The sequence below is a fragment of the Clinocottus analis genome, unplaced genomic scaffold (assembly GCF_023055335.1).
Source record: "Clinocottus analis isolate CAN_PGR_092001 unplaced genomic scaffold, fCliAna1.0.p SCAF_22, whole genome shotgun sequence".
Lineage (NCBI taxonomy): Eukaryota > Metazoa > Chordata > Actinopteri > Perciformes > Cottidae > Clinocottus > Clinocottus analis.
In genome coordinates, this window is record NW_027175954.1 from 9,005,161 (window position 1) to 9,028,466 (window position 23,306).

Here is a 23,306-nt window from a genome sequence, read left to right on the forward strand (position 1 = left end):
ATATATTTTACAAGAGTAATCATCTCACACAGTCTTATCCTTCACCAAAACCGCATTCTCACAACTGTGACTTACACGTGTTTTCCTAACGAGTCCATGTCACAGGCTTCAACTCCAATTAATTCCCAATCTGTTTCGGACGAACGTACACAACCCTGTCTGCCTCACACACGCAGACTCGTTTTCACTGGGAGCACACACTTGTCCTCACCGTCCCAGAAATGTACAGACGAGTGGAAATGCATCGGATCTGCATCACAATGACCTTTAACGTAATGTGCGAGAGGTAAAAAGCCCCGCGGGAAAAGTCGGTCGCTAATGCGTTGAATGTAAGCATTAGCGAATGTAAGCGATCAATCGCCTTGAATCTACCAGAGATCGGCTATTACAGGACATTACTAAAGCCATAGCACCCGTAACGTGTTTGAACTATAAGCGCGGCAGAAATACTCAGTATATTAAAAGTCACATAGAAGCGTAATGTTTTTAACCGGAGTCTCTGCGCAAAATTTACAGAGACTTGCTAACTTGAACGATAGGCAGCTTATAGGACATAAACTACGTGGTTTGCGATAGAAAATCCTCCACAATATGTCATGCAGTCTCACCGGGCAATGTAGCTCTACCGCGTAATACAGCCGTTTTTAAGATCCAGCGGATGAATGTTGAATAAGCGTGCGTAAAACAACCTACCATCTCAGAGCAAATCCAGCCAGAGTAAAACCCGATAAAAAGTTGAACTATTACTCCGTGTACAGGAGAGACTAATACGGTCCCAAACTCTCCAAGCAGTAATCCAGCACAACAAAAAGCGACGTAGGACTATTTAAAGCCTTTGTCGAGCCACATGTGTCTTATGTCGCTGCAAAACAAGCGCTGTAGTTTGATGTACCCCGTCCCATTCAACAACTGACCTCAGAGTAGGCAGGCTCAGTCCCTATGTAGATCATCGGGGGTGTCAAAATCTGGAGGAGGTAAAAAAGAAGGTGGAGGGGGGGCTCCGGGCTCCGATTGAAGAATACATCCCACTTTTTTCCCCAGCTAGAAGACGCACCACCCGACAAATATTCGGTTTTTATCTGAGCTACACATTCATACGCACGCAGGCGCGCGCGCACACACACACAGGCACACACACACAGGCACACACACACACACACACACACACACACACACACACACACACACACATACACACACACATACACACACATAAGCTTCTTATCTATCTCACCGTATTTCTCGCCCACAAACAAGAAACATAGCCCGCATTTCTCAACTTCAAAGCTCAGCAGCAGCACATCAAAGCGGCCAAGAGAGGGGGCCTGTGGAACAGCTTTTCGACAACTTACCATCCATGTACCCGAGTAGCCTCCCTTTTTGAAAACGTGAAAGTAAAGTAGTCCAACAACAGGCTGTGCCTTATAACCGCTTCGGCGTTGTTCTCTGCCCCGTAATGTCCTATATCGCACTGGGCGATTTTAATACAGCTGCAAATAAAAAGAGAGAAACGTTTCGCCCTCGACTTTTCCTCCCCAGGTAGTGTTTCAAGAAGTCATACAGCAGGCGGTATAAATCCTCGGGGCTGTTTCTAAACCAACTGGGCTGAAGGTTTAACTGTGGACTTCAAAGTAACGAACCGCTGGCCTGGTCCCGGAAGATACATACAAACACAGCGGCTCATCTTCGCGCCACCCAATGCAATAAAACAAGAATAAAACGAGCTGGGATACAGATAAACGAAGAGAAACGGCTACAAAAGAGAGCATTTGTCCACTCGACTGTTCCTCGTTTGCAAACCCCACGCGTTTAGACGCTCAGTAACGTGTAATAAACTTTACAAGACAGAGAAAGGATTTACATGCATGCCAGGACCTTATCAAAGACAAGCAATCTCGAGCCAACTCCCCGAGGCTTTGGAGCGTCAGAAGTAAGTGATCTGCCGCGCCAATAGCATTATTCTTACAGTCCGTCTGTTACTACAAAAAGTTTCAATAGAAACACAAAGCAAACAACAGCGATACTTTTGTTGCCTCTGGCCGAAAGTGACAGGAGGGAGTGTGGTGTGTTCACATAGTTGATGAGAATCCAATATGATGAATACTTTTACGGTTTACTCTGGTATGTATCGCCTGTTGTACAGCGAAGCAGAGCGAGTTTGGGCGTATTATCCTCATGTAACTTTAGTAATATTTTATTTAAATAACAAAAGCACCAGTAAGGGGAGTGACAGTAAAACATGTGTGTTTAAATATAATTTCACAATGCCCTCAATGATTTCAAACATTTTCTTTAAGGTTTAGCACTGGTTTTATAATCCTATAGAGTGTAACTGTCAAAAAACTTACATATTAGTCACAGGCTTTAGCCACAAAGATGTCAACCTAACACACTTGCCAGTTCCACATTCAGAGAAAATGGCACAGCATGACATTTTGATTGAAATTGGACAGAGAGCAAAGGCAAGAGCTGTTCTCCAGTCTTTTAATTCACATGACTTCCCTAATGTCATTGTGACAGAATCTTAAAGAGTGGGTTAGACAGTGATCCAATCCCATGGTACTTCAAAGGCTATATTGTCCCTTTGATGTTGAAAATCAACTTTAAAGGAGAATATAATTATATAACTCAGACGCTTCAAATTCACAAAACTCTCATGATTGTACAGGACAAGGGAACTAATGAAATCCAACTTCTCTGAGTTCCTCAAGTGGTGATTCATTCATCTTGAGTTATACATAGAGGAATATGCACGCTGTGTAGCAGTTCCCTTGTATATTCAGAGTTGTGTCAGCATCTTTGTCCATCAGTCCAAATCTGGACATTCGGCCACTTGGTATGGAGTACAAATATGAACTGACCCCAGGCCATTATATATTTCAAATAAGATGCTCAAAGCTTTCTTACGACATCACGCAGCCAACTTGTACATTTGAGTCCTGACACATGTTGCTGAGGAATTTTAACGCACTCCAGCTTTCTTACAAATATGCACAATAGCAAGCCTTTCTTGTTTTCTTGGTAAAGCACAGGAGTCTAGCTGATTACATTGACATCCTGCCAACCACTTCCTGCATGCTGTGAGCTTGTCTGGTGATTCAGTCCAGCTTATTTTAAATGTAAATCTTTTAAGAGATTTTCATTGCAAGGTGTTATGACAAAGCCGTTTGATAGCAGACAGTAGGGTGTCTTTCTTCGTCTCTGTTTGTGTGTGCATATATGTGTATGACAGAATATGAAGAGGTAATTCACAGCCACTGTTTATACTGGAGGACCGTGTAAAACAAACATTGCTGCCACAAATCCAAACAATCCAGCACCCAAAATGCACAAAAAGCTTCCAACACTTCGCAATGCGAAGTGCTCGTGCTGTCTGCGAGATGGAACACAGAATCACAAAATGGGTCAGCGGCACTCGCATCGTGACTTTCAAGGGGCACGCGCGCTGATCAGCGAAGATCAAATTAAAGCAATGAAATATGTAGCCTAACTGTTATCTGCGCACTAACTTCTTTAAAGTCAGCTTTGAAAGGCGAATTGAGATATAGAGGGGTTATAAAATGTAATTTTTGAAGTGCAGGACAATCTTAAAAGGAGGATATTTCACATGCAGGATAAGACATTATCTTCACTCAAATTAAATTAGGCCGCACATATCACTGCAAAAGAAAAAAAGGCGTCCACAGACAATTTAGTTTTTGCTGACAGACGGGAGTCTTTGTTCATGCTTTGCTCATTCAGCTTTTAATGACAAGTAAAGATCAGACTATTCAACTATTGAGGGTGTTTGTTTTTAATGCATTTTTACAAACAAAAATTTCATCACCAAATGAACCAAAAATACAAGTTGCATGTCTTTTTTTATTAATCTGGAAAGTGTCACAAGACGCCAAACCCATGAGACCACACCTGTTGACCCTTGAATGCCCACTCTTGTGTTCAGCAAGGACAAAAGACAGAGGGTGCTGTAAAGTAGCCACAAGAAGCCCCTTTTTGATGTTGACCCTGCCCTGACCCCTTTGTTGGGGCCCTTACCATTTCACAGGAAGATCCAAACGCTTTAAACGCACAATACAGGACGAGAGTGCCATCACTGACTTGCTAGAAGCCCCAATAAAACAGGGTGACCTGGAGGCTAATTGAGAGCTTGTGGTTGAAAAGAAATTAAAGGCATCTGCTGTGTCACCACAGATTGGGAATGAAGCGCCTCTTTAATTAAAGCCTGCATAAAAAGCGCAGGGAAAGTATGCATTTCACTTCTCTCAGTATAGGCGTCACAACAGGATACATGGAAACAGTGTGTCGGATTGGGTCTTTTTTTTTCCTGTCAGTTATTGTCGAGACATTTTTGATTGTACAACAGTTGCATCAGGCAAATAGAAGGGCTCTCACTTTTTGGGGATTTCTTTCATGAAAAGAACGTTTGGATTTGCATCACATCACACCAGTACACGTTCCCACAACATGAACAATAAATTCTGTATAGGCCGCTTTGCCGCCCCTTCCTCCGCTCAAATCCTCCACTTGTGCTAAAATAGCACAGAAAAACAGAGGAGAGGGTGGCTAATTGCAAATAACCCAATATTTTGTAGTTCAAAGGCTGTGGTGGGTTTGAGTGATAATTTTGGCTGAAGCATCACCATAAACACTAATAAAATTAAGTGCGTCGGAGGCAGGAGGGGGCGTGGCCAGGCATCCCTTTGAACAGACCCTGTGATCAGTTCCCCCTCTCAATTAGCGTATTGTCCACTTGTCCTTTCAGCTGGGAGGGAGGGGGCAGTCTCCCCCCTAGCTTCCCTTTGAAGTGATTATCCCTTTATCTCAAGCCTGAGCGAGGAATATCTTGGGGGACAATGGCAAATTAAAGCCCATATGGAGAGAAGCGTGAATGTCTGTTTGTAGGCTCAGAGAGAAATAGAAAAAAAGAGCGATAGAGAAATAAATAGAGTGAGAAAGAGAGGAGGGGGGGGGGGCACATATCATCATTCTGTTTGCATGAGTTAAAGGCTGAGTGGTAGATGTCAACACTCATTCAAAAAGTAATTTAGGGCTTGTGCCTGAGTTGACACTTGTAGCAGAAAGAGACTTTAGGAGAGCTAAAGGAAAGAAGGGAGGGGGGAGAAACACAGAGACAGAGGAGTGAAGATATAGAAGGATGAGCATGAAGAAGAGAGGAGTGCAGTTGTCAGCAGAATCAGATGGCGGTCTGGCAGACAGCCTTGAAGAAGATACAATTAAAGTGTGGAGTTAAGACGGGCTTTGAAGTTGGACATGGTGCATAACACCCTTAAAGTTTGAGAAGCCAGCCATTCATTCGCTTGTTATGGCTCGTTAAGACCATTCCTTTTAAACAGCCCAATTTGAGAAAATAAACTTTAATTTCAACTTTGGGAAAAGTCTTAATATATTAAACGTCTCAACAACAATCAGGTAAGGTGTTAAACAAGATAAAAAATAAAACCCTGAGTGGTCATCTTTTTAAATTTGAGTGAGGGATTTGCTTAAGAGGGTGTGGGGGTGAGAGCTGAGGATGAATAATTACCCGCTTTTCCCACTCTCCCTCTTTTTCTTACAATCCTGTTTTTCGGTGGCTTAAAAGTTTATTAATGTATAGAAACAATGTCTGTGATGCTCGGCCTAATCCGTTTTGGCTTGGCAGACCTTTGTGGTAACCAAAACCCTATCTGATGTGAGCAAATGTTTGCCAAGCCAGCATGTACAGACAGACAGAATATGTGTCTGTCTTTCCTTTGTGAAAGATAATATATACAGCTGAAAAAGATAATAAAACAACAACCTTCTGCACACTACCTCACAAATGCATAGAATATAAAAACTTTTCATTACAAATTATTCTCATTAACAATCACACCAAACTTAATCTAGTATACTGTCGTGCTTCACTGAACTCTCTGTATAACAACGTCAATTGTTCGTGCAGTAATTCCACTAAAACAATTTCATGTTTATTCATGATGTTTGTCAATTTATGATGCTTGACACACCAAGTGATTCTTCTTCTGATTGCGAAAGCGAGAGAAATGTGTGTTCACTTTGAGCTCCGTTAGCCACACTTAATGAGTATCAGACAAATGATGTAGAAAAATGCTTGATATGAAGCAACGGTTAGGCCTATTAAAGGCTGAACAAAACTTGCTTCAGACGAAAGCTGGTTTGAACTGACTACATTTAACGGGCCAAGCCTCAGTCTGACAGCAAATCCATGCACTGATAAGGCAAATGAAATAGCCCTATTGATCAAATGATCCCTCGTTTAGCTGTTTTGGACAGGATGGCAACAAGAGACAACTGTGACACTATAAAACCAAAATACAGTGTTTCATTGTTTGATTTACAATCTTCACAGCTATTGTTTTATGAAATATCCACATCCTGCCAATCAGACATGCTTCAACAGAGAAGTCCAATGGCTGTGTCCACACAGTTTATGATTCTGTGGAAAAAACAAACAATTCAGTTTGTGGTTGGCACTAACCCGTCGTGTATTTCATCACCTGTGTGAATCGATGCACAGGATTTGTTTTCACTGTATTAAAATAGATAGACTCATCATGAATATGGAAAACAAATAATGGTGAAAGTAAAACAACTTAACACTTACATTAGGATAAGGGAAAGATTTTAATGTGAATTATAAAAGTAAAATCACATACAAGGCACACTGCTTCCTGCATTGACACTAAACCAAGCAGCAACCTCCGATGCTGTCAATGCGGTGCCAGCAACTGTAGTTCCTCAAATGGCCACTTGAGGTTGTCTTTACAAGTGGGTACATATGGTTACAGCCGGGGACAAAAATGTTCTCTATCACTAACACTCCTATGACAACTGTACATGGGTGAATGTTTACATTAGTCACCAGTTTAAATGATAATAGGGCTTAAAGTTAGGCATAATTAACCTTATTTACGCCAGCACTCTGAACATTGACGGCTCCATTGTCACCCCCTCAACCCAGGTCCGCAACCTCGGCAACATCCGTGACCCCAGCCTCTCTTTCCTCCCCCACGCCAACCACACCACCAAAACTGCCTTCTATCACCTCATGAACATTGCACGCCTCCGACCCTCCCTGTCCTCTGCCACCACTGAAATTCTCATCCACGCCCTCATAACATCCAGACTTGACTACTGCAACAGCATCCTCTACAGCTTACCCACCAAAATCCTCAATAAACTTCAATATATCCCAAACTCTGTTATGATCATATCACCCCGGTCCTACACAACCTCCACTGGCTCCCCGTTAAGTACAGGATAGACTACAAACTGCTACTCATGACCTACAAAGCCCTAAACAACCTGGCCCCTCCCTACCTTGCTGACCTCCTCCCCCTCCACGCCCCAACCCGTTGCCTCAGGTCCGCCGGTACAACCACTCTAAAGACCATCAGGACTTAGCGCCGGACCTGGGGCGACAGGGCCTTCTCAGCTGCTGCACCCCCCCTCTGGAACACCCTCCCCATCCTCATCCGTCAGGCTCCCACCCTACCATCATTCAAACAAGCCCTCAAAACACACCTCTTCCAACTTGCTTTCACCTGATAAACCTCTGCACCTGCCCTTCGCTCTGCCCCATGCGGCCTCTTCTGTTTACTTCTCATCATTTCTTTATTACCTCACATATTTTGTTGTTTGTTTTTGTTTGCTCTTGTCTTCACGTTCGTGTTCTGTTGCGTCTGTTATTGTCTATTGTGTAAAGCGTCTTTGTGTACTACGAAAAGCGCTATATAAGTTGACACTATTATTATTATTATTAATGGCGAAAATTGCAAATGGTTTGCATTCAACTAAATACTGAACATCTCCTCAACCCCAACGTCTATTTGAATAATTAAAAAAGCTAAAATATACAAAACCATTGTGAACATAGATGATAAGGTAATAAATGTTGTTGGTGGTATATTAGTTTATGATAGTACACAGAAAAAAAAACTTTACTATATTAATCAATGACCACTCCCTCTCTGGTCTTTAAACAGTCCTCGCTCCACTCAAAGCTATAGAGTCCAAGAATATAGAGGCCAGATTAATCATATTTCAACCATCAGTAAATCAATTTTTATTTTTTTTGACGGACATAAATGTCAATGTTATGCATATCTTGGCAAAGGTTGGTTTTTCAGCGGATTTGGTTGTTGGGGGATACAGTAGGTTGTAAGGCTTCCAAAACTGTATGGTAATCCTGTGTAGATTCATGCTATTGATTGGAAAAGTCATATTTAAAAAAATCGGGGTGGTCTCTCAAGTCATTCTTAAGTCCCTTCCAGTCATACTTATGGTTTATGCAAATGTTTATTGTGGAATAGTGTCATAGACAATTGACTAATATTGACTTGTAAGGTCAGGATGTGCTGTCTTTTTTTGCTGTATCACATTAAAGGCCCTTATAAGGACTGGTAGGAATTGGGAGATCGATGAAGACATTTGACGAAGGGCTGAGCCCCCATTCTTTGGGCCTCTGGGGTTCAGAAGGGGATGTGGCCACTTTGAGTAACAGGTCACCAGTGACAGGCCTGCCAGTCAACAAAGATTCACATCTTTATAAATTTCCAGAGTTAGGCTGTGTTGTTAAGATGGCAACGACTGGAAACATCTACTTTGAGCTTCCAGAAACCAATGGGTGACATCACAGAAACTACGTTCATAGTCTATGCACTGAACATGGCAGTAGACTTAAATTGTACATGTTCTTAGAAATACTTTCTGAAATAACCAATACGGTCCAAATCAAAAGTTAAAAGAAGTGTTCATGGTATTTTCTTCTTTGCTATGGCTGAAAAAGCAGGAACAGAGACATGAGTATGGCTTGTTTATCCCCAAATAGCTTCTGATTAGCCTTTGGGCAAGGCAGCATTTCCTTATCTTTCCAATTAAAAACAATATTTTATTCTATTGCTGTACAAGAGTCTTTTTCTTTGTGAAAGTCAACTGAATGTGTTGGCATGTGAAGTACTTGCTAATCATGGCATGTGAAGCACCTGCTAATCATGTGTGGTGATTGTGGGTTGCGTTTATTTGTCCTAAGTGTTACATTATGTGTATGGTTCGCTCTGCTCCGACAGCTTCAAACTGATTAGATTGGAAAACGGCTCTGGAAACATGGTTTGTTTCCATAACATATACTTATTCATACAAATTACACATATACTCTTTCAAATGTATTCCTGATTACTTTTCTGTGTGTATGAGTGTATCTGTGTAGGATAAAAGTCATGAAAGTAGCATGTGCATGTCTTAGGAATGGTGCTTTTTTTCAGCGTTTACTTTGTATAGCCTCTTCAGTAAATATAACTCAACAGACCTAAATATTGGATTTCACAAGGAAGTTAACTTGCACTTGTACATACTCTCATGGTTCTGGTGTGAGTCATACACCTTTAAGGCTGTGCCTCACACTCTGTCAACCGGAAAGTATCTCATATTGAATTAGAAACTGCAAGTACAAAGAAAATATAACTGATTTGTTGCAACATTTTGAGTGCAAAAACACCAAAATCTTTGGAAGTCTTAAAAAAAGCTATCAGTTCTGACAAACTTCTGACAAACATTGTGTGTCTGTACAAACTGTCTATGAAAAGATAGTGACCATGAGGTAAAAACAACCTGCTATTACTCCACAGTGAACCCCCACACGTTGTTTACACATATTTTGTGTTTATTGTTATGCACCAGTCACCGAGCCAATTTCCTTGTATGTGCAACATGCTTGGCAATAAACAGTTCTAATCCTGATTTCCAAAAACATACTAATGTTTGCTTTTATTTCATTTTAAACATATATGTGTGTGTTCTTGTGACAACATGAAGAATTAAACCCACCTACTGGCAATAAAGGAAGTCCTTGAGACAGCAAAAGAGAGCAATCACCCAGGACCTCAGCTCTGGCCAGCTGCACACTGTTAATTTATTCCTGTGAGAGTTTCTAAATCCATAACTAAAACTAAGATAAAAGTGTTTTGACCCCATTGTGGGATGTTTCCCAGTATGATGCAGCTACTCAGCAGGTGTGCAGAGGGAGGGTGAGTTTCAAAACACACAGCACAGCAGATAGGCAAAGAGGAACGTCAACAAAGCACTGCTGCTATGCACCTTACTGACAACCCAGAGGGCAAACATTCCCACAGGGAAAACCAGAATTACCGCCCTGCAGTTGTATTGTATATGTCTGTCTAAAATGTCCTCATTTCATCGTTTTATTCATTTTCGTCAAACTGTCATTATATAAATTCTCGACCAATGATTATGTAAGTGTTTTGTGAGGTCACTGTGACCTTGACCTTTGACCACCAAAATCGGATCTGTGGACGTTTGTGCCAAATTTGAAGACATTCCTGAGACATTGTGCTGACAAGAAAAGGACGGATGTGGGGTCACGATGACCTTTGACCACCTACGTCTAATCAGGTAATCAATGTGTCCAAGTGGACGCAGCTGTTGTCGATGTGGGGACACAACATATAATGGAGACACGGTGTAGAAAAGGAGAAAAGAGAAGCAGACAGAACGAGAGCAATGAGATGAGGGTCAAAGAAGAGAAGACAAACAAGATGGAAGTGAAAGAGACAAAGACACAACGATACAAGTGAATAACAATAATAGAACCACCTGTACAGTATATAGCTATCAACAGAACACTACATTAGTGACGTCTTACTGTGCAACCGTTCTCAACTGTTCTCACTCCTAACACGTAAAACAATGCATCTTGGTAACTGGTCCTCTGCGTATACGATGCATCCACCTGCACCGTTACATGAAGAGCAATTTATGCAGTATAAAGTGCCAGATAGTCCACACAGAGCCGGCGGGAGGTCTTCCAGGAGACCGCTGCATGTGTCCGTGCAAAACTAAAAGTAAAGTTAAAATGTTGTCACGTCAGCTGTTAGTGAAGTGAGTCTCATGAGTTACTAGTCATGTGACTCATTTGTCACTGACTCGTCACTAAGTGGTTTTGTTTTCCAAATCATACTTTTCTTTTGAAAAACGTTATGCTTGGAATAAGCGTGTATTGTATGATGTGTGCAAAGCTACTGACGCTATAGGCCTCATCAAAACTGTAGGTTTGGTTTGAGCAGATCTTAGTGAAAAAACTCTCATCAGGTTCTGATTTAAATGTTGCTAATTGGTGCTCAAAAGTGTGTAACATCACATTTTTTTCAAACCGAGCCCGACCCATTTCAAACCTGTGAGTTGTCCTCGTTAAAAAACGACTGTGTTGTGTGACAGAGGTTGTTATTAGAAAATAAGTGTCGGGGCTGAGCAATAATGCAAACAATAAGCTTCAGGCTTAAGGTTTTGAAACATTACATTTACATTACACTCTGTTCTGTTCAATTGAGGCTGAAATGATACACAGTCACACATTTTCTTTTCTAAAGGATCTCCATCTGGCTTCCTCGGTTTTATAATGCAGATTCAATTATTATTCAACTTTGACCAAATGCATGTGGTCCAATAGAAACACTAATGCACAATGTGTTTAGACGGCAAAGTAAGCTCAAGGCGACTGTACTTTAATATATGTGTTTATGAATGTATGGTCAAGGGGCTAAATGTTACCATACAGCTGTTTCAGTTATTTGTCATGAAAAAACATTAAAAAATGAAAACAGAACAGAGACAGAACAAGATTAAGCTGCCAATCAAAAAATCATTTTAATTCATACTCTTACAAACAAAAATGAATCAATTCATACATATCACTGTGAAGCATATTTGGAAATGCTAAAACTTTCCTTCCACTATAAACCAATAATGTCACATCCAGTTCAAAATTGGGAAGTCTTAACAGCTGGGCAGGAGAATAACAGAGATGGTGAGAGTGAAAAGGTCAACAGAGTTAATGAGTTGCACCACCTTGGAGTGGATCAGAGGGAAGCGCCGCCAATCATCAGTGCTCCTCCAGCGCTGCTGAAACGTGTCAGCAAAGCAGTGTGAGAGGAGCATGTTCAACTGTTTGCCCTCCCACACCTGAAGATGATGGGATAGGTGGTGGAAAAATAAATGGAGTATAGAAGGAGAGGACTGACAGAAAGCCGGGAGGAAGAGAACCCCCTCACCCTCCCACTCCTCCTCCCCCTCAGAATAAAAACCAGTGCCATAAAATGTAAACGCGGGCAAACAGCTCCTCCCCAGCTTGTCGGGGAGTTTGTTTTAAAGTGGAAATGAGGCTGATGGCGCACTTGGCGATTAGCCCCGCGGCTAACATGAAAGGAGAGAAAAAGACAGCTGCTAATTTTCTCCTTTGACCTTTGGCTCCCGCTGGTATTTCATACAAACGCTGATTTATGGAGGAGCCTAGCAGCTCACTGCTACTGGAGGGATTACCGCAAGAGAAAGAGGGAGGGAAAAAGAAAAAGAAGTTGAACCCCAGGACTCACAGTATCTCAATTCATTCATTTCATCTTTTTGTTTCATAGCTCTGTCCTTTTCACTTTGTATGTCCTTCTCCTCTCACCCGTATTTCTTTGTCAATTTTACTTAGTTTCTTGGTCTGTCTGCCTTACTGGATTTTTTTACTCTTTATCTACTTCCATCTCTATTTGTAGTCTCTCGTTTCTGTCTGCATTTATCCTTCATCCTGGCCATAGCCGTGCTCCTTCTATATAGTCACTATGGATGAAAATGTTTGTGCACATTAGGCACAGGTATGGCACCCTTTGTTGCGGTGTCATTGTCATTACACATTAGCTGTCCAAAACACACCTAGACGCCCTGACACCCTGTGGTGCAAAAATGAGAAAGATGACATGCTTCTCTGAGATCTTTCTCATTCACCGTGCAGTGCCCAGTTATGAATATGAATACCCGTTGTGTCCTAACACTTTAGCTGCAGGGAGATCCCATCAAAGTCAGTTTAATGCAAATCCCACATATGGATGGCTTCCATGTAAGGAGGCCCTGAAAAGCCTCCGGGTCAGCGAAGACCCAGGCACTGAAGATCCGGCAGCACATTCCCTTCTTCCCCTCCTCTCGTATTACTCCTCTATTGTTCCCTCAGTTTGCCAAAGGGGAAGAGAGGTGCACGGGACAATTAAAAAAGCCAAACACTGGATATCCCCACTTCAAACATTCTGGTTGGATACTAGTTTATAAATCGCAGCACAATTGTTTCTGTCATGCGCTTAGTGGAGTCAACCATTGCTAACAAGATAAACAACTGCTTTAAATATAAACTATGTTGAGTTGAAGAACAACTGCTCCAGATCTAAATAAATGTTTCACTTGTAGCAACTGAACATTATCCCAGTCCCTTTGTCTTCAGGCCCTTACACATCAATGTCGGGTCTGTCCCGCACAGTTGGACTCAGTTTGCCCGTGTTGGCGGCTTTTTAGCAAATTCAGAAAGTTGAATTGGCAGTGCCGCCCATCAAGGAAAGAAAGCACTCTGATTGGCTGATCAGCTTTTGAGTAAATCAGTGTAAGAGAAGATAAACTAAACTGAGTCAAGCAGGCCAACAAGGAAAGTCAAAAAGGCACACACACAAAGCATCCTATCATTTTTCATCTTCGTTCCACACAAGTATTTTGTGTACTAAGGGAGATTGGTGTGACTCTGAAAACCCTGTTTGGAGGTCCTTATAGCCCAACCGCTTCACCCTTCAACCCCATAAAAGAGAAATTCCTTTAACATTAGAAAACAAAACAAAGCCTGGTTTTCAAAGACAAAACACATTAGTAATATACAAAATAAATGATACTAGGAAGTGAATGGGTCACAACAAGCGCAGCTCGTCACCAGCCAGACACAACAACCAGGACACAACTTGGAGGCATATTGAATACAGCAAGTAACCAATATTTTCCAAAATCAGGAGTGGACTGGCAGCTAGATAAAGAAAACTGCTTCCTATGTTTTTGGACTAGAAACGTCCACATGAAGGATACAAACATTTTTCAAAAAGGGCCAAGACGGTATCGTTGACATGCAGTTCCATGTGTTGTGTCTTGGTTTTATTACGAATAGAAAACATCTCTCTGGTTTGCAGCTTCTGAATATGAACTAAACTAACACATATAATATTTACAGTGAGTGAATTAGTTTTCGGGTGGACCTTGCTCCTTTATGAGGAAATTGGTCATGTTTTGATGCCTAAATCAATACAATGAATACAAATCGAAACAATTATAAAGCTACTAACTATTAACCTCAATACATTAAATGCATTTCAGGGTCATAATAGTTGTCGAAACGTAATAACCAATGAGCTTTACAGTCAGGTTCTCCCCCTTCTCTCTCTCTTCCTCCTCCCCCCTCTCTCTCCCTTTCTCCCCACCTTTTGTTCTCACCCTGTGGGTTTCATTCAGAGTTCAAGCAGGTCATTAGCAGAGTGATTATAGTGTGCATCCATTAAGAAAATGCAAGAGTGTGTGTGTTCGTGCTCAGTGCCTGTCTGTGATCACCATGTGAGCGTTTGCATGCATGTGTGTGCCTAACTGTGATCACAATGTGTGTGTGTGTATCAATCACTCCAGTGTGGGTGACGACGAGGAGCTGTTTGTCTTTCTCATAAAAGGGAAAGGGATCAAAAGGGCCGGTCTACCAGCTGGACCTTCAATCACACTGGGACAACGTGACTTTAGAGCCCTGGGCAGCTGGAGCCCCGGGGATGTGTGTGTGTGTGTGTGCGTGTGTGTGTGTGTGTGCGTGTGTGTGTGTGTGTGTGTGTGTGTGTGTATAACCCTTTGAATTACAATCGTTCCATTTCCAGCTTCTAAGTTTATCCGTACTTTAATAAAGGATCATTCTGGTTTCATACAATATGGGTATTGTATTCATAGTTCTGTTCATCATTTCTATCAGTTTTAATAATATTGTACTTCCCAACATAGCAACATCGCTATAACAAAGACAGACGAGTCAAGGAATATGAATATCTGACAATTTTGGGGAAAAGACAGGAGTTTAGCCAGATTATATGTAAGCTATTTAATCAAGAGGGATAAATGAAACATAAGTGCATCTAAAAGGCCAGTGACACATTGTGATCTCGTTTGTTTGAAACCTGAAATAATCAATATGACTGAAAATAAGACCCAAGTTGTAATTAAATGGAAATACCCTTTAATTGTATTGTGTCAGAGACAGCAGGACCACTGGCCATACAACACCTTGACATAAACAAGCTTTTCAAGGTAATCACAATGCAGATGAATAGTCTGAAAGCTGTAATGGAGCCTCATATCACACACAAGTGACCACAAACACAACACAACTTTAAAGCCACATGCATGTACTCACCTATTGCTGCATGTGAGCTCCATTCTAATGATGTTTCCTCCAAAACATTAGCCGCCACCTGTAATAAACAACACACAGAAGTTGTTATTTACAAGTAGACAAAAAACTAACTACACATTTTCTTGTATCATAGAACTTTTTGTATAATCTACAGGTTGTTCCCAAACTGAAGTTTGCTTCTTGTTGCTGGCTCGGTGACCCAGTGAGCTGTGTGATAACCTGTGATATGGAAAAAAAAATACGAGCTGCATGTTGTCAAATGAACAGGAATGCACAAGCTACTCTGCTCAGAGTTCAGCGGCTACACAGATGAGGTGAGAGCTCAACATTCTTGCCAAGACATTCCACATGACATAACTTATCATATTTCCTCTCAAAGCGCCCTCCGAGCTTCAAAGTTCCAAAATGTCACCCTACTTGCTTTTCTGCCTGATATAAATCACCTTAATGCTTCACAAAGGAGAAAGGGATTTCATCTGGGTGTGTGTGACTGCATACGTGTGCACGTGTGGGTGTTTACGCCGAGGAAGCGAGATCAAAGCTGCAGGAGAGGCATGACTGCAGAGTTTTGAGCTCTTGACACGCCTGTTGTAACTGCCATGTTGACAGTTTTGCCTGTGAGCCATGTCCAGACCGTCCCTTGTTCACAGAAGATTAATTTAGTCTATGAGATTTAATGTGTGTTGATTTACCACAATGAATAATAAACACACTGGAATAAAATACCTGTGTGTGACCAGCATTGGTGTTGGCCTTGACAGCACATGGGCTTGTTCATCACATTTTGTGAGCTAAAGCAAGAGAACATGTTGCATGTATTCTATTTAAAAATCCCCAAAAATGTTAATATAAAAGGGAGTCAAGCTAATTTATTTTTGTTCTGTATTGCAGTCATGACAAAACCCTCATATTTCTTCAGCAGCAATATATACTGTTCCATATTGGCCAGTAAAACTGAACTGGTGACTAGCAAGAATTATTGAGGAGAAGCAGCGTCCCCGCCTATTGTTCTCTCGGGGGCTTGAACTTTTGGTACAGACTGATACCGTCAGTAATTTTTAACAGCCGTACTTTCAGTCAAGCGTCTGAGGGGCCAACGTTGTTCACCGATGCTTCGCCCCTGTGATTTGTGGGCTTTCTATGGTACTCTGGGCCTCCAACAAAGCAATTTAAATTACAGCACATTTTTCAATGTAAAATCTGACCCAATATGTTTTACACATGGGGCATTAGGGAATCGCTTGTAAAATGTAAAACCGTTATAAACCAGAATACTAATAAATAAATTACACTTGAGGAGAGACGCTTCAAAAGTAAAACCACCAAATCTTTGAGACATTTGTGTGTGTTTATTTCAGCCTGAGACATACTGAAAGTGATATAACCTGTTGAAGATTCAAGGAGTGGGTGCCTCTTTGTCTGTGTGTGTCATGCAGTCAAGGTTTCAAGATTTCAAAAGCACTGATCAAAGGAGAAGGTGTGTTCCAAATGAGCTAAATTACAGGAAAGGAAAGGGATAACCGGTGTGGCGACTGCACTCCTGTCAAAATAATTTCTTAGAAAGTCCTTCACAGGTGGAAGAGAGGTTGATGCAACGTCTAAATATGTTCCACTGTGAGTTTATGTAAGCAGCTCTGTTGTTACCGTGCATGTCCAGTGTTAGGATTAAAATATGTCTTCGGTGGATTTAGAACATTTTTGAAGTCAGGACTCAGACAAACCTCTCAAAGCTTGTTGTGTAATTTAAAAAAATGCACAGTCACCAAAGAAAAACTAGAATAGTAAGAAGTTGGCGGAAGGTTTTTGACCCTGCGGCAGTGATAGCTAAATGCATAGAATCAGCTCGGGAATGGTTTCAGAGACATTCTTTAGGCAGCCTCAAAAAAGGTTGCTTTTTTTTTTTTAGTCCCAGTGGAATCTGAATATTTCAGTCAAAAGGCGAGAGCAAAAGCCTGTGGTTGTGTGGGTGAAATTCGGAAACCATCCAATGTTCAAAGCCTTGAAATACATATGCCACACAATGTTAAAGCATTCCTTTTCACAATTTACAATGCATAAACATGATGGTTTACAGAGGCCCAGGGTGATTATTTGCTCAGAGGTCTAGTTTCAGCTATTTCAGGTTTTCTTGAGGCTGCCCCACGATGCTGCCGCACAAAGTGATTCTTGAAAGTGTTAAACCACAGGCCCCCCAGCCTCGGTGAACACGAAACACTGTCTGTTTGGACTTCAAATATCCAACACAGATTGTCGAGACAGCACAAGCTACAAAGAGAAACTCATGCCTGTCTGAAAGAAAAACAAACTATTTGAGCATTTATGTCGTTTTATAACATACATGTTTTTGCTCATTCTTTTAGCGTTCCAGACACACATTCCTGATTTTTATGAATGAGAGAGGTCTGCTTTATATAGAAAAGTAAACACCACTTCTGTGATCTCATCACCACAATATATTCTCATAAAAGAGATGACATACAAATCACTGGAAGAATATTGTGAAAGTTAAAGTCTGACAAGTTGCACCTTAAAATTCAACTCTGCTCTAGGTCATGTATTCATGGCGTCGTATTTCTGCACATACAGAACATGAACTTACTGTCAGCAGCTCTGATAACACAAGAGAGAATGCACCAATTTCTCATTTTTCAAAAGTTGTGAAAAACCTAAGCAGAGCAGCATCTCCACGAGGGCCCCACTGATGTATCTTGAAAGACTGTGACTTCTCAGTTTGCATTTGATACGGTGTCTTTTTAGCAGCCACGCGAGAAAGCCAGTTATGGGAAAACTGCAAAAGGGAGAGACAGGACGAGCTCCTGGGCCTTCAGAAGTCTTGTCAAAAGCCTTTCCTTTCTGTGCTTTGTCCCACTGATATTCATCTTGCCAGTTGAAAAGTGAAGACGGCAAAAACTTCGGGCTTGAAAAGAACTTTTCAACTTCTAAGAGACACCTCGCAACAGGACTGAGTATTTGAGAGAAAAAACAACTGAAACAGTAGGAATGGAAGGGACTTCCAGACTGAGAGGCGTGTTAAAGAATCAGATACCGTGTTTGGAAACCGGAACGACAACGAATGTGACATCGTCCTCGGTGGGAAAAGCATGATTCCGGCATGCTTTTTAAAACCAATCTAACATATCCCAATAAACATGCACTAAATATATATATATATATATATATATATATATATATATATATATATATATATATATATATATATAATATATAATATATATATATATATATATATATATATAATATATAATATATATATATATATATATATAATATATATATATATATATAGAAAGAGAGATTGTGTGTATGTGGGTGGTGGTGATGTGCGTATATATATATATATATATATATATGCACATATATAATACAATAGAAAGAGAGATTGTTTGTATGTGGTTGGTGAGGTCCATGTATTAGCTACGACCGTCAGTAAAACCTTGTTCGTCAGAATACTTCTCAGAACTGTCTTCCTACAGGGTACTGTTAAAAGAAAAGTTTAATAAAGTTTGATCACTATTTATTTCATCTCAATGGGGCCTTTCAAAATTTGCAGAGCAAAAACTTTCACTCACATCTTTTTACCTCAACTCTCAAAAAGAAAGCTGACTTCATCACCGCACCTCGAGAGTTTGACGAAAATGAATGCTAAGCTCTTGAATCCTTTCTTTCTTTCGCTCAATGGCAAAATGAATAAATGATATTCCTCCCTTTAATCGACGCACTCAGCGATAACAAAGAGACTTTGAGACACTTTGAGGACACCTAACGATCAGAAGCATCAGGAGGTGCTCTTCGTTTTCGTTGACGGACAGGCAGATCAAAAAGCAAGCCCCTTAAACGCTTCTACCCACTTTAGAATAATCTCGCCTTTTCCCTCTTTCAAGCACAAAGTGGGAAAAGAGAATAATCGTTTCATCTTTACCATCTTCGCTAGTTTCAAAGTTATTTTGCCCGTGATAAAGCGCTCTGTATTGACGACTTCGAAGGTGCCTTGTCTCTTGAAAGACGTGACATTTTATCTATATATAGTGTTAGAGTGTGCTTCAATTTAACTTTGTCTGGCGCAGAGCGTGTCTAGCGTTGATGTGGCTGACAGCTGCTGGTTGAAAGACACGGGGAAAGTACTGAAGATTCAAATGAAGTTTTGCCATGACGACAAGGGCTTGATGTCTGCTAATCAATCGATGGGGTAGAAAATATGCTTGCTGGTGGAGAAAGAAAAAAGGTAAAAAGTGTGAGTGACAGAAACTTGTCAGACAGCACTCACCGAGATATCAAAAAGTCACAAAGTTTGCGTCGCCACACAAGAGCCCAAATCGCATGTGGTATATGCTACAAAAGGTTTCACTTGAAACACATTGCATTTGATATAAAGGAAAAAGAAATTGGGACAATTCTCCATATGGTGTGGCAGCAAGCAAGATTATTCTTTTTTTGACAAGGGAGGGGGGGCGAGCTTTGTCTCTGTGACACCTACGGTGAATTCCTGAGAACGCTCTCTGTCTCGGTCTGTCTGAGCCTCTTCCATCTTTCAAAGGACACGGGCTATAGGATGTTGAATTTACATCACAAAAGACCCTGAACTGTCTCAGCAAGTAAAGGTATAACAGATGATCAAACAGACACATCATATCAAATACATCACACATTAATATCTGATAGAACAGAGTGTGAACGATGGACATGACTGCTTTTGAAAAAGCATTCAGTTAAGGCTAAAAATATTTTTTTTTCGCTTTAGTTTATCTGAGTTGTTTAGACGCTTAGTAATATTGCAGCCAGATGCCTACAAGTTTACCACCATGGAGCGACTCTCCAGGCCACCTGATGCGGAGAATCTGGGTAAAAATCACAACATGTGAGCTTCATTTTAGCTTTCAGTTTTGTAGTCTGGATCTTTCGTAACGCAGTGAAAAAAAAATCCATTCCAGATGTGGATCCGTGTGGAATTCTGGGAAACACAAACTATCTCCACTCATCTGTCCATCCACATGTACAGTATGTACAACAGGTTGAGATGACGGAGACAGCAAATTCAATCATCAGCGAATCCTGGCAAAGACACTCCTACATTCTCCGTTCCATCTTTAAAATGTGGATTTATCAAAGTATTTCTGGGTGTGACTGTGTATGGTGCATTTTAATTGCATGTTGGTAAGCCACTACATGTGAAGATGTAACCATGCACCCCTGTGTTAACTAAAAGAGACCCACATCATTAAGACTAAACAAACATGGGAGTGTCATAAAAATGTAAAGCCTGCGGAGGAGAATGAAGACGACCTTATTTTCAGAGCCCTGAACGCTCTGCCAAACTCTGTTGGAACAATAAATCCTCACATATAACAGTCATGCTCATGTATGCCATGGCTCATATTTACACACACAGAATAGATTTGTTCATGCTGGCGCACACACAAGGATCTATGTTATCGTCAAATGTGATTAACGCTGTAAAACGATTAACATCAGGGTATTTATTCAAATCCAGACATCAAACACATTCTTTCTTCTTTTTTTTTTATTTATCTCCACAGATCACAGAAGTTACTGTCAGGGGAGAAATGCGCCTTCCAATCAGCTCAGCGTCCAGCGCGGTCGGTCAAACAAGGCCCGCGCTTTCAGCACGGCCCCCTTGCTCTCTTTCATCATTTACAGAGGGAGCGTGCCACGCCAGCGCCATCCTCCGCGAGAACAAGGCCGCTCGCTGTCAGGCGGACAATGAACAGTAGAGCTGGAGGTGGCAGTGGACTCATTGTGAAGGATGATGTCACCAACATTAGACCCTGACACCGCCAGGCACCAAGCTGAAGGTCCCTGGTTCAAGAGTGAGGGCGGACGGCGAAATGGTAACAGTGACACAGGGCTGTCGGGTCGGAGGGGCTGGAGGACATGAATGGAGACAGTGTGTGTAATCATGGTACAGCTCGAAGAAATACACACTCTGTGGAAAAATAGATACAGTCATGCATAGAAAGAGAAGGAAAGAAGGAGATGCAGAGCAGAGAGACCAGCTAAGCTTTTAACTACTGTATTGTGATGGATGTGAACTCTGTATAGAGGAGCAACCTCTCAGTGAAAAGCTCTGAATACAGGGACTCTATTTAGACACCCTCTTCAACTCTCTCTATAGAGAAAGACAGTCAACCGTTGCAGCTAAAAGCAACGCAACACTGACCAGCATTCACCAATAGGCCATCTATGAGCAACATCATGGCATACTAATTAATAACTCAAACACTTACACACATTAATTTACTGATAAATTGTCAAAGGCGACATGTTCATTTGGTTGCTGACTCCACCATCGAGTGTTTATCCTTCATGTAATGATACCGATACTAATATCTGATATCGCTCTGATATAAACTCACGTAGCTGGATTTTGGTGTCATAAACTCAGAAAATGCATTTCTATTTATTCTTTACTTTTTATTAAGCAAAATTAGGAGTCAAGCCTGCTGCTGCCTTACACATAAAGGGACGATAGTCACTTCCACACAGTGAAACAAACAGTTTATCAATGACGCTGTATCAAGTACGCTGTATATGCCGAAGAGTAAAAACATCATTTTTATTTCTGTTTGTCTCAGATAAGACTTTTGACAGTTTAATTCAATAGTTTTGGAGATTCACACAGGAGAGACACTTGTAAAAATGTAAGTGTGAGATACTCTTGAGGACCTTAGTTGCTATTACTATAAATTCAGGGCCTCGCCTGAGATGCGGGCCACCTAGTGGCATCTTACTGTACTTTAACCGATTTCGCTAAGATAAAAACATTTAACACTGGATGTTCTACTAAATTACAGGCGTGATTATGAGAGTTGCCTAGTTGCCCTTCGCCGCTGATGAATTTGCATCCAAATAAATTGCGAAATAGTTGCTAATGTTGCACGAGGAATTTCTAAAGGGAAATACCGTAACGATGGATATACTACGCGTGTGTATGTGTGGGAACATCAAAACAGTTTTAATTGTGCCTAATCCTAGACTAAGATTATTTCTAATGGGAAATCTTCTGTGGAGATGCTCCGACTCAATTTCCATCTGGGATTATTGAACTCTTTCATTCACAGGCTTATATCTCAGTGTGAATAATCAGCCCTTAGTGCCTTGGCCTGCCATTAAAAGAAACATGGAAACATGATATATATGGTGTAAACACACATGCTGGGGTGCACCCCCACATGCACACACACATGCACTTGTTTATCTACTGTAACGTGGTGATACTGTAACCTTGCTGGATGTAGCCTAGTGTGAATTTGAGATGTGTTCTTTGCTTTTTTTTTTGCTTTTTTTGAAGGGAACATGAGGCCTAGGACGCCCATGTAGGTCAAAAACAAATCCTGCGCCTCAAGCTGGGAAGCAGAACTTCTTTGAGCATCTGAGGGAAAGGAGCAGGAGCACTGAGTTTCTTCCAGGTGCTGCTTTTCACAGTGGTAATCCTGCCACGGCGTGACTGTGATTTTTACAGAAAATCTCTCCAAACAGGGCCCAGATGGTGGGAGGTAGAAGCACACACAGAAAACACATTCATTCACAGACGCACACACAAACACGGGACTGTATACAGACACAGGCGTACACTTGCGCTTATAAAGTACAACCCTCGCACACGCACACACACTCTAAAGGTGAGAAGTGACTTGTTGCTCCTGGGTGGTCTCTGTGTAAAGATAAGGCCAGGCGGGAATAAAGCCTGATACGTCGAGGCACAAGTTTGGGACTGTTTCGTTATGCTCCTCTTTTGTACAAATGTGGAAAGTCGGTGGCAGAGTAAGAGCTCGTAGCTTTCTAAGTTTAGCTCCGATTACAGAGGGCTTTCTTAATGACAATGAGTCAGGATCGAGGCTCCATAAAGCCCCTCTTTGGATCTATTTCTACTCTCATCAGCTCTGTTTGTAGAGGAGTTATACGTGTCTTATACAGGAGACACCCCTGCTCTGTGGCGGTGTTGGTCAGGCATGAAGATCCCGACAGTTGTTAGCATGCGGAGGATGTGGATATGGAGGACGTT

At 41.3% G+C, this 23,306-nt stretch overlaps 2 protein-coding genes across 8 annotated transcripts in view; both read right to left on the bottom strand.

Annotated features, from left to right (window-relative positions):
• Positions 1-23,306, bottom strand: part of ccdc40 (coiled-coil domain 40 molecular ruler complex subunit) — a 313,416-nt gene that overhangs the window by 105,511 nt on the left and 184,599 nt on the right. The gene's annotated exons all lie outside the window — the stretch shown is intronic.
• The window catches only part of LOC137793007 (axin-2-like), a 71,860-nt gene that overhangs the window by 14,547 nt on the left and 34,007 nt on the right, over positions 1-23,306 (bottom strand). For 3 of the 7 annotated variants that reach the window (XM_068588891.1, XM_068588890.1, XM_068588892.1), the window contains one exon: positions 15,266-15,323. The gene's annotated coding sequence lies outside the window, so the exon portion shown is untranslated. Of the gene's footprint in view, positions 1-75; positions 96-693; positions 895-914; positions 1,048-1,352; positions 1,757-15,265; positions 15,324-23,306 lie in introns of those variants that run through there. The other 4 variants (XM_068588894.1, XM_068588896.1, XM_068588893.1 and 1 more) reach the window with 4 other exon arrangements.